Genomic DNA, 11,581 nt, shown 5'->3' on the forward strand with positions numbered 1-11,581 from the left:
CTGAAGAAATCAAAGGGGAATTCAAAAAATACCTAGAAACAAATCACAATGAAAACATGATGACACAAAACCTATGGGATGCAGCAAAAGCAGTACTAAGTGGGAAGATTATAGCAATAAAATCATACTTCAAGAAACAAGAACAACCTCAAATGAACAACATAACCTTACACCTAAAGTAACCAGAGAAAGGAGAACAAAAAAACCCCAAAGTTAGTGGAAGGAAAGAAATCATCAGACAAAGATATCACAAAAAAGAAAATTACACGCCAATAACACTGATGAACATAGATGCAAAAATCCTCAACAAAATACTAGCAAACTGAATCCAACAACACATCAAAAGGGTCATACACCATGATCAAATGGGATTTATCCCAGGGATGCAAGGATTCTTCAACATACACCAAAAAATCAATGTGATACACCATATTAAAATTTGAAGGATAAAAACCATATGAAATACTCAATAGATGCAGAAAAAGCTTTTGACAAAATTCAACACACATTTATGATAAAAAAAAAAAAACTCTCCAGAAAGAGGGCTTAGAGGGAACCTACCTCAATATAATAAAGACCATACATGATACACCCATAGCAAACATCATTCTCAGTGGTGAAAAATTGAAAGCATTTCCTCTAAGATCCAGAACAAGACAAGGTTTCCCAATCTTACCACTATTATTCAACATAGTTTTGGAAGTCCGAAACCACTGCACTCAGAGAAGAAAAAGAAATAAAAGGAATCTAAATCAGAAAAGAAGTAAAGCTGTCACTGTTGGCAGATGACATGATACTATACATAGAGAATTCTAAAGATGTTACCAGAAAACTACTAGAGCTAATCAATGAATTTGGTAAAGTAGCAGGATACAAAAGTAATGCACAGAAATCCCTTGCATTCCTATACACTAATGATGAAAAATCTGAAAGAGAAATTAAGGAAACTCTCCCATTTACCATTGCAACAAAAAGAATAAGATACCTAGGAATAAACCTACCTAAGGAGACAAAACACCTGTATGCAGAAAACTAAAAGATACTGATGAAAGAAATCAAAGATGACACAAACAGATGAAGAGATATACCATGTTCTTGGATTGGAAGAAGCAATTTTGTGAAAATGACTATACTACCCAAAGCAATCTACAGATTCAGTGCAATCCCTAGCAAACTATCAATGGCATTTTCCACAAAACTAGAACAAAATTTTCACAATTTGTATGGAAACACAGAAGACCCCGTATAGCCAAAGCAATCTTGTGAAAGAACAACGGAGCTGGAGGAATCATGCTCTCTGACTTCAGACTATACTACAAAGCTACAGTCATCAAGACAGTGTGGTACTGGCACAAAAACAGAAATATAGATCAATGTAACAGCATAGTAAGCCCAGAGATAAACCCACACACATATGGTCACCTTATCTTTGATAAAGGAGGCAAGAATATACAATGGAGAAAAGACAGCCTCTTCAATAAGTGATGCTCAGAAAACTGGACTGCTACATGTAAAAGAATGAAATTAGAGCACTCCTTAACACCATATACAAAAGTGAACTCAAAGTGGATTAAAGACCTAAATGTAAGGCCAGATATTATAAACTCTTAGTGGAAAACACGGGCAGAATACTTCTTGACATAAATTGCAGCAAGATCTTTTTTGACCCACCTCCTAGAGTAATGAAAATACAAACAAAAATAAACAAATGGGACCTAATGAAACTTAAGAGCTTTTTCACATCAAAGGAAACCATAAACCAGATGAAAAGACAGCCCTCAGTATGGGAGAAAGTATTTTCAAAAGAAGCAACTGACAAAGATTAATCTCCAAAATATGCAAACAGCTCATGCAGCTCAATATCAAAAGAATAAACAACCCAATCAAAAAATGGGCAGAAGAGCTAAATAGACATTTCTGCAAAGAAGACATTCAGATGTCCAAGAGGTACATGAAAAGCTGCTCAACACCACTAATTATTAGAGAAATGCAAATCAAAACTGCAATGAGGGATCACCTCATAGCGGTCAGAATGGCCATCATCCCAAAATCTACAAACAATGAAGGCTGGAGAGGGTGTGGAGAAAAGGGAACCCTCTTGCACTGTTGGTGGGAATGTAAATTGAGACTACCACTATGGAGAACAGTATAGAGTTTCCTTAAAAAACTAAAAATAGAACTACCATATGACCCAGCAACCCCACTCCTGGGCATATACCCAGAGAAAACCATAATTCAAAAAGACACATGCACCCCCATATTCACTGCAGCACTATTTACAATAGCCAGGACTTGGAAACAACCTAAATGTCCATCAACAGAGGAATGGATAAAGAAGATGTGGTACCTATATACATGGAATATTACTCAGCCATAAAAGGAAATGAAATTGGGTCATTTGTAGAGATGTGGATGGACCTAGATACTGTCATACAGAGTGAAGTAAGTCAGAAAGAGAAAACCAAATATCATATATTAATGCATATATGTGAATTATAAAAAAAAGGTTATAGATGAACTTATTTGCAAAGAAGAAATAGAGACACAGATATAGAGAATAAACATATGGATACCAAGGGGGAAGGGAGCATGGGATTAATTAGGAGATTGTGATTGACATATACACACTACCATATATAAAATAGGTAACTAATGTGAACCTACTGTATAGCACAGGGAACTCTAGTCAGTGATCTGCGGTGACCTAAATGGGAAGGAAATCCAAAAAAGAGGAGATATATGTATACATATAGCTGATTCACTTTGCTGTACAGTAGAAACTAACACAACATTGTAAAGCAGCTCTACTCCATTAAAAATTAAAGAAAAATAATGCTTCATTTTCATTTTGTAATCTGAAAACATTAGGCAGTATACTCCCAACTATGATTCATGCCTGCATTTATCCTCTATTCCCAGAGACATAAAAGTGTACAATGTCTTCTTCATTCCTATACTTAAGAATATATCCTTATACTCTCAGTCTAAATACCTAGTTTTGAAAGTTGACAGAGAAAATATCCTAAGGTTAATGTAGCGACAGATCTGATTATCTGTTCAGCTAAGGCTCTGGGCATTGAAATACTATCCTACAAATACTACATCTACCAAGGGAGTTCCTCAATATCAGTAATGATTTCACCAGTGAGAATTAGTTTTGTTTCAAGGAGCCTTAGGCAAGAAAGTAATTTAATATATCGTATAATGCTTCATTTTAATTATGTGATTCAAAAACAGATAATATACATGTTTTATAGCTGATTTCAAATGGATGTACCTAATCATATACTAAACTGTTAAAATGTGGGGTTCCCATCAGAAAGCTGAACATATTCTCCAGTCCTGTGTTTGGAAAGTAAACACGCTATTGACAGATGTCAGCTTTCTTAAAAGGAAAATGATTCTGTGAATTGCAGGCTTCTGACTAACACACATTTTGACTCTCATTTGGGGACCATAACTGGACCTTTATCTTACCTAACACAGAAAGGAAATCCTGGTAAGTTTATCAGGACTTCAGAGTTTCAAGAACTTTTTGAAAAGAGGAAACATGCTCTGATTTCATTACTAATGTTGAAAGCTCCAGTCTTTTCAAATCCATTCATAATGGCCTACTACAAAATTGGATGCAGCTTTGTTTTAGGAACATGAAAATATAAAGCATCTTGTAATATATTTCAATAGAATGTTATTGTTAAACGAAGGAAAATTGTTTTATTTCTAGAAATATAATCTAGTAATTTTGCAGGGCATAATTTTGTGTGTGTGTGTGTGTGTGTGTGTGTGATACACGGGCCTCTCACTGTTGTGGACTCTCCCGTTGCGGAGCACAGGCTCCGGATGCGCAGGCTCAGCGGCAATGGCTCATGGGCCCAGCCGCTCCGCGGCATGTAGGATCTTCCCGGACCGGGGCACGAACCTGTGTCCCCTGCATTAGCAGGTGGACTCTCAACCACTGCACCACCAGGGAAGCCCTGCAGGACATAATTTTTAAGTAAGAATTATCCTTTTGAACTCGTCCCTAATCCCTGACAAAGATATTTGCTATGATGGCCTTTATCTAGGATTATCCCTGCTCCTCTAGTCCGTTACTGTAGACAGTCACTCCTAATTTTGTGTCTATAGATTCAAGTCTGCAACTATGTTGAAAACTGTTCTGAGTGACCCTGGTCAGGAGGCATGTAGGAAGCTCCTCCTGAAAAGGTGTTTGGCACAGCATCAAGTGTCTCTTTTGTTGCTGATGCCCTGTGCATATCACTCAGATCCATAATTAGAAAGCAGCTTTTTGTGGCCCTGATTTTTTGGTCTAGGATTTTTGTTTCCCAGTCAGTAAGCCTGGGGAACTGATCTCTGCTAATTGTCCTCCTAGATCTGATCCACTTTCTGGACATATTGTGGTTCATCCTGCAGGATTTGGATGATGCAACTTAATGGCTGGAAGGGAACTGAGAGGTCATCTAGTCTAAATTCTTCATTTTATAGGGGAGGAAACTAAAAACTTGACCTCCTTTTTTCTCTCTGGCCCTTTCATACCTGCCTGTTTCTCTTGGTCTTAGATGCCCTCCTTGAAATTCACTTTTCTGATTTACTCAAAATATTATCCCTCTTCCAGTCTAATAAAACTCCCAGCCAGGCACTCACTCAATCCTACCAAGTCTCTAAATTACAAGTGTCATAACACAAACTTTGTGGGCAAGGACATGGGATAATTTCTAAGATAAAATATTTTTATTGTGACAGTATCTCAACCACATGATATGAAGGCACAGACCATGAATGTGTACTACCTAGACCAATCACAATTAAATATACAATGTGCTCAAAACAAATATTAAGGTAAAAGCTTAACAGTAGAGGAAAAATAAAAAAATTTCCTCTGAAACTCTTAAAAATCCCAGAAGGGATGAATATTCCTTCAGAAAGCAGCATGAATAACTTTGTATACGAGGCTATAACATTGTAGCCATTTCAAGGATAGCTAAAACAAGAGCCATTTTGTATAAACCTAAAAATAATCTTTGCTAGAGACTTTCAGTTAGTAAAGTAATATTAAGTGGACTCTTTTATTCCTTAAAAGTTCAGTAAAAAATATTCTCTCCTAATTGAGGAGAACCTATTCATAGGGGTACTTACTTTCCTACACTGCTATCTGTGTTATTTTTTGTTTCTCTCTTTTAGTCATGAGGAGTAAAGGATATACAGACTTATAATCGTTTCTTGACAGTGTCAGAAAGGCAAACTAAAATCATCCTTGTCTCTAGCAGGAAGCAATTAAAAAACAAATTGCTGGGCTTCCCTGGTGGTGCAGTGGTTGAGAGTCCGCCTGCCGATGCAGGGGACACGGGTTCGTGCCCTGGTCCGGGAAGATCCCACATGTTGTGGAGCGGCTAGGTTCAGTGAGCCATGGCCACTGAGCCTGCATGTCCGGAGCCTGTGCTCCACAACGGGAGAGGCTACAACAGTGAGAGGCCCGTGTACCACAAAAACAAACAAACAAACAATCCAAAAACAAACAACAAAAAAATTGCTTGTGTCACTGAGGTAGATGTAACAGTCAACAAAACAGACCTGATTGTAATTTCATAATTAAAGTAGTTAAATCAGGCAATCCAGGTGGCATACACCAAGGGAATAGACAGAATTGGAAAGAGTAAATTTCATATACGAGTGTGTGTAAAAAGTTTGGAAAAGTCAGCTAAGGAAGGTATAATCAAGCGCATACTGAAAGCTGAAACGTGATATTTGTTCCTTAAAGTGTCAAGAGCATAGAAGATAAATCACTTGCTCAACGTCCCATATCTAATAAGTGGAGAGGCTAGGATTTTAATAGAGAGGCTGACTACAGAGTTGTCTAGGCTATTAACCACTATACTGTATTATCTCTAGTATATAAACCATGCCTTTGACTATCCTGGGTCCTTTCCTGCTCTGACTCTAGCACTTATAGTAGAAGCTTCTGACAATTTGGCAGCTCTTCAGTGCATACAAAAAAAATCTCAACTTCACAGACTATATTCTTATGCCCGCCTCATCATGAAGAGACCAATGCTCAACATCCAATATATGTTTTTGTTTAGAACTATAGGAGCCAGGTAGAATCTGCTCTTATGTGGTATTAAGCACCTAAAGGAGTACTACTACACAGGGTCTGCATCTACAGGACTTTCAGGTTGAGTAAACAACGCTTACAACAAACAACCTGAAGCCCATTGCTATTCAGGATTTATGTGGCATATCATACAAAACATTCAACCACCCAGGAACACTTTCAGGGCCAGCCTCTAAGTTAGGCTGTGGCCACATCTTCCACAGAAGAAGCATCTGAATGCCAGGGACTTATTTCTGATTAGGTTTTCAAGGTAGAGGAAACTACATGTTTGAAGGCCCTCAAAAATAAACTGAAAGTCCAGTGAGACCAGAGCAGAGAGCCAGAGGGAATGTGGTATATGAAGAAACTGGAAAGAATATAATTCAGTTGGTACAGACTTTGGAATCAGGTTGGTTATGTTTGAATCCCATCTCTGATACTAATTGTGTGACCTTGGGAAAATTACTAAACTACTTAAAGCCTCAATTTCTGTATTTTTAAAATGGGAAAAATAATATTACCTACCTCATAGGGGCTTTGTGAGGACTCCATAAGATAATGCATATAAAGTATTTTGCACTTACCTCATAATAAGTATTCTATAAATATTAAACACTAACACACACTTGATCGATATAGATGTATATATAGATAGATGGTAAGAAAGAGAGACAGAGACCATAGGTCTTAGAGTCTTTGAGGGCCTTGTAAATTATGGTAAGAAATTGAAGCTTTATTCTAGGGTAAGTGATAGATATTAAAGGCTTTTAAAAAATCTTTATTGGAGTATAATGGTTTTACAATGGTGTGCTCGTTTCTGCTTTATAACAATGTGAATCACCTATACATATATCTCCATATCTACTCCCACTTGCATGACCCTCCCACCCTCCCTGTCCCACCCTTCTAGGTGGTCACAAAGCACTGACCTGATCTCCCTGTGCTATGTGGCTGCTTCCCACTAGATACCTATTTTACATTTGGTAGTGTACATATGTCCACGCCACTCTCTCACATCGTCCAGCTTACCCATCCCCCTCTCTGTGTCCTCAAGTCCATTCTCTACGTCAGCATCTTTATGCCTGTCTTGCCCCTAGGTTCTTCAGAAGCAATTCTATTTTTTAGATTCCATATATATGCATTAGCATACGATATTTGTTTTTCTCTTTCTAACTTACTTCACTCTGTATGACAGACACTAGGTCCATCCATCTTACTACAATTAACTCAATTTCATTTCTTTTTATGGCTGAGTAATACTCCATTGTATATATGTGCCACATCTTCTTAATTCCTTCATATGTCGATGGACACTTAGGTTGCTTCCATGTCTTGACTATTGTAAATAGAGCTGCAGTGAACATTGTGGTACATGACTCTTTTGGAATTATGTTTTTTTCAGGGTATATGCCCAGTAGTGGGAGTGCAAGGTTGTATGGCAGTTCTATTTTTAGTTTTTTAAGGAAACAATACCATTCTCCATAGTGGCTGAATCAATTTACATTCCCACCAACAGTGCAAGAGGGTTCCCTTTTCTCCACACCCTCTCCAGCATGTATTGTTTGTAGATTTTTTGATAATGGCCTTTCTGACAGGTGTGAGGTGATACCTCATTGTAGTTTTGATTTGCATTTCTCTAATGATTAGTGCTCTTGAGCATTCCTTCATGTGTTTGTTGGCAATCTGTATACCTTCTTTGGAGAAATGTCTATTTACGTCTTCTACCCATTTTTGGATTGGGTTTTCTGTTTTCTTGATATTGAGCTGCATGAGCTGCTTGTAAATATTGGAGATTAATCCTTTGTCAGTTGCTTCACCCGCAAATATTTTCTCCCATTCTGAGGGTTATCTTTTCATCTTGTTTATGGTTTCCTTTGCTGTGCAAAAGCTTTTACAATTCATTAGGCCCCATTTGTTTATTTTTGTTTTTATTTCCATTTCTCTAGGAGGTGGGTCAAAGAGGATCTTCCGTGTGATGTATGTCATAGAGTGTTCTGCCTATGATTTCCTCTAAGACTTTTATACTATCTGGCCTTACACTTAGTTGTTTAATCTATTTTGAGTTCATTTTTGTGTATGGTGTTAGGGAGGGTTCTAATTTTATTCTTTTACATGTAGCCGCCCAGTTTTCCCAGCACCACTTATTGAAAAGGCTGACTTTTCTCCATTGTATATTCTTGTCTCTTTTATCAAAAATAAGGTCACCATTTGCGTGTGGGTTTATCTCTGGGTTTTCTATCCTGTTCCACTGATCTATATTTCTGTTCTTGTGCCAGTACCATACTGTCATGATGACAGTAGCTTTGTAATATAGTCTGAAGTCTGGGAGCCTGATTCCTCCAGCTTCATTTTTCTTTCTCAAGATTGCTTTGGCTCTTTGGGGTCTTTTCTGTTTCCATACAAATTGTGAAATTGTTTGTTCTAGTTTTGTGGAAAATGCCATTGATAGTTTGCTAGGGATTGCATTGAATCTGTAGATTGCTTTGGGTAGTATAGTCATTTTCACAAAATTGCTTCTTCCAATCCAAGAACATGGTATATCTCTCCATCTGTTTGTATCATCTTTAATTTCTTTCATCAGTGTCTTATAGTTTTCTACATACAGGTTTTTGTCTCCTTAGATAGGTTTATTCCTAAGTATTTTATTCCTTTTGTTTCAGTGGTAAATGGGAGTGTTTCCTTAATTTCTCTTTCAGATTTTTCATTACTGTAAAGGAAAGCAAGAAATTTCTGTGCATTATTTTTTTATCCTGCTACTTTACCAAGTTCATTGATTAGCTCTAGTAGTTTTCTGGTAGAATCTTTAGGATACTCTATGTATAGTATCATGTCTTCTGCAAACAGTGACAGCTTTACTTCTTCTTTTCTGATTTGGATTCCTTTTATTTCTTTTTCTTTTATCATTGCTGTGGCTAAAACTTCCCAAACAATGTTCAATAATAGTGGTGAGAGTGGGCAACCAAGTCTTGTTCCTGATCTCAGTGAAAACGGTTTCAGTCTTTCTCAACTGAGAATGATGTTGACTGTGTGTTTGTCATATATGGCCTTTATTATGTTGAGGTAAGTTCCCTCTATGCCTGCTTCCTGGAGGGTTTTTATCACAAATTGTGTTGAATTTTGTCAAAAGCTTTTTCTGCATCTATTGATATGATCATATGGTTTTTATCCTTCAATTTGTTAATATGGTGTATCTCATTGATTGATTTGCATATATCAAAGAATCTTTGCATTCCTGAGATAAACCCCACTTGATCATGGTATATGATCCTTTTAAGGTGTTGTTGGATTCTATTTGCTAGTATTGTGTTGAGGATTTTTGCATCTGTGTTCATCAGTGATATTGGCCTGTAGAATTCTTTCTCTGTGACATCTTTGTCTGGTTTTGGTATCAGGGTGATGGTGGCCTCATAGAATGAGTTTGGGAGTGTTCCGCCCTCTGCTATATTTAGGAAGACTTTGAGAAGGATAGGTGTTAGCTCGTCTCTAAATGCTTGATAGAATTCACCTGTGAAGCCACCTGGTCCTGGGCTTTTGTTTGTTGGAAGATTTTTAATCACAGTTTCAATTACAGTGCTATGATTGTTCTGTTCATATTTTCTATTTTTTCCTGGTTCAGTCTGAAAGGTTGTGCTTTTTTAAGAATGTGTCCATTTCTTCCAGGTTGTCCAATTTATTGGCATATATTTGTTTGTAGTAATCTCACATGATCCTTTGTACTTCTGCAGTGTCACTTGTTACTTCTCCTTTTTCATTTCTAATCCTATTGATTTGAGTCTCCTTCCTTTTTTTCTTGATGAGTCTGGCTAATGGTTTATCAGTATTTTTATCTTCTCAAAGAACCAGATTTTAGTTTTATTGATCTTTGCTATCGTTTCCTTCATTTTCTTTTCTTTTATTTCTGATCTGATATTTATGATTTCTTTCCTTCTGCTAACTTTGTTTCTTTTTTGTTCTTGTTTCTCTAATTGCTTTAGGTATAAGGTTAGGTTGTTTATTTCAGATGTTTCTTGTTTCTTGAGGTAGGATTTTATTGCAATATACTTGCCTCTTAGAAGTGCTTTTGCTGGATCCCATAGATTTTGGGTCGTCGTGTTTTCATTGTCATTTGTTTCTAGGTATTTCTTGATTTCCTCTTTGATTTCTTCAGTGATCTCTTGGGTATTTAGTAGTGTATTGTTTAGACTCCATGTGTTTGCATTTTTTACAGAATTTTTCCTGTTATTGATACTTAGTATCATAGTGTTGTGATCATAAAAGATACTTGGTACAATTTCAATTTTCTTAAATTTACCAAGGCTTGATTTGTGACCCAAGATATCATCTATCCTGGAAAATTTGCCATGAGCACTTGAGCAGAATGTGTATTCTCTTGTTTTTGAATGGAATGTCCTATCAACATCAATTAAGTTCATCTTGTTTAATGTATCATTTAAAGCTTGTGTTTCCTTGTTTATTTTCATTTTGGATTATCTGTCCATTGGTTAAAGTTGGTTGATAAACTTCCCTACTATGTTTGTGTTACTCTCGATTTCCACATTATGGCTGTTACCATTTGCCTTGTGTTTTGAGGTGCTCCTGTGTTGGCTGCATAAATATTTACAATTGTTATATCTTCTTCTTGGATTGATCCCTTGATCATTATGTAGTGTCCTTCTTTGTCTGTTGTAATAGTCTTTAAAGTCTGTTTTGTCTGATAGGAGACTTGCTACTCCAGCTTTCTTTTGATTTCCATTTGCTTGGAATATCTTTTTCCATACCCTCACTTTAAGTTTGTATGTGTCCCTAGGTCTGAAGTGGGTCTCTTGTAGACAGGATATATACGGGTCTTGTTTTTGTATCCATTCAGCCCATCTGTCTTTTGTTTGGAGCATTTAATACATTTACTTTTAAGGTAATTATCAATACGTATGTTCCTATTACCATTTTCTTAATTGTTTTGGGTTTGTTATTGTAGGTCTTTTCCTTCTCTTGTGTTTTCTGCATAGAGAAGTTCCTTTAGCACTTCTTGTAAAGCTGGTTTTGTGGTGCTGAACTCTCACAGCTTTTGCTTGTCTGTAAAGGTTTTAATTGCTCCATCAAATCTGAATGAGATCCTTGCTGGGTAGAGTAATCTTGATTGTAGGTTTTTCCCTTTCATCACTTTAAATATGTCCTTCCACTCCCTTCTGGCTTGCAGAATTTCTGCTGAAAGATCAGGTGTTAGCTTTATGGGGATTCCCTTGTATGTTATTTGTTGTTTTTCCCTTGCTGCTTTTAATATATTTTCTTTGTATTTAATTTTTGATAGTATGATTAATATGTGTCTTGGCGTGTTTCTCCTTGGATTTATCCTGTATGGGACTCTCTGGGCTTCCTGGACTTGACTGAATATTTCTTTTCCCATATTAAGGAAGTTTTCAACTATAATCTCTTCAAATATTTTCTCAGTCCCTTTTTTTTCTCTTCTTCTTCTGGAACCCCTATAATTCTCCTGTTGGTGCATTTAATGTTGTC

The sequence above is a fragment of the Mesoplodon bidens genome, assembly GCF_964165515.1.
Source record: "Mesoplodon bidens genome assembly, chromosome: X".
In the NCBI taxonomy this organism is placed as follows: domain Eukaryota; kingdom Metazoa; phylum Chordata; class Mammalia; order Artiodactyla; family Ziphiidae; genus Mesoplodon; species Mesoplodon bidens.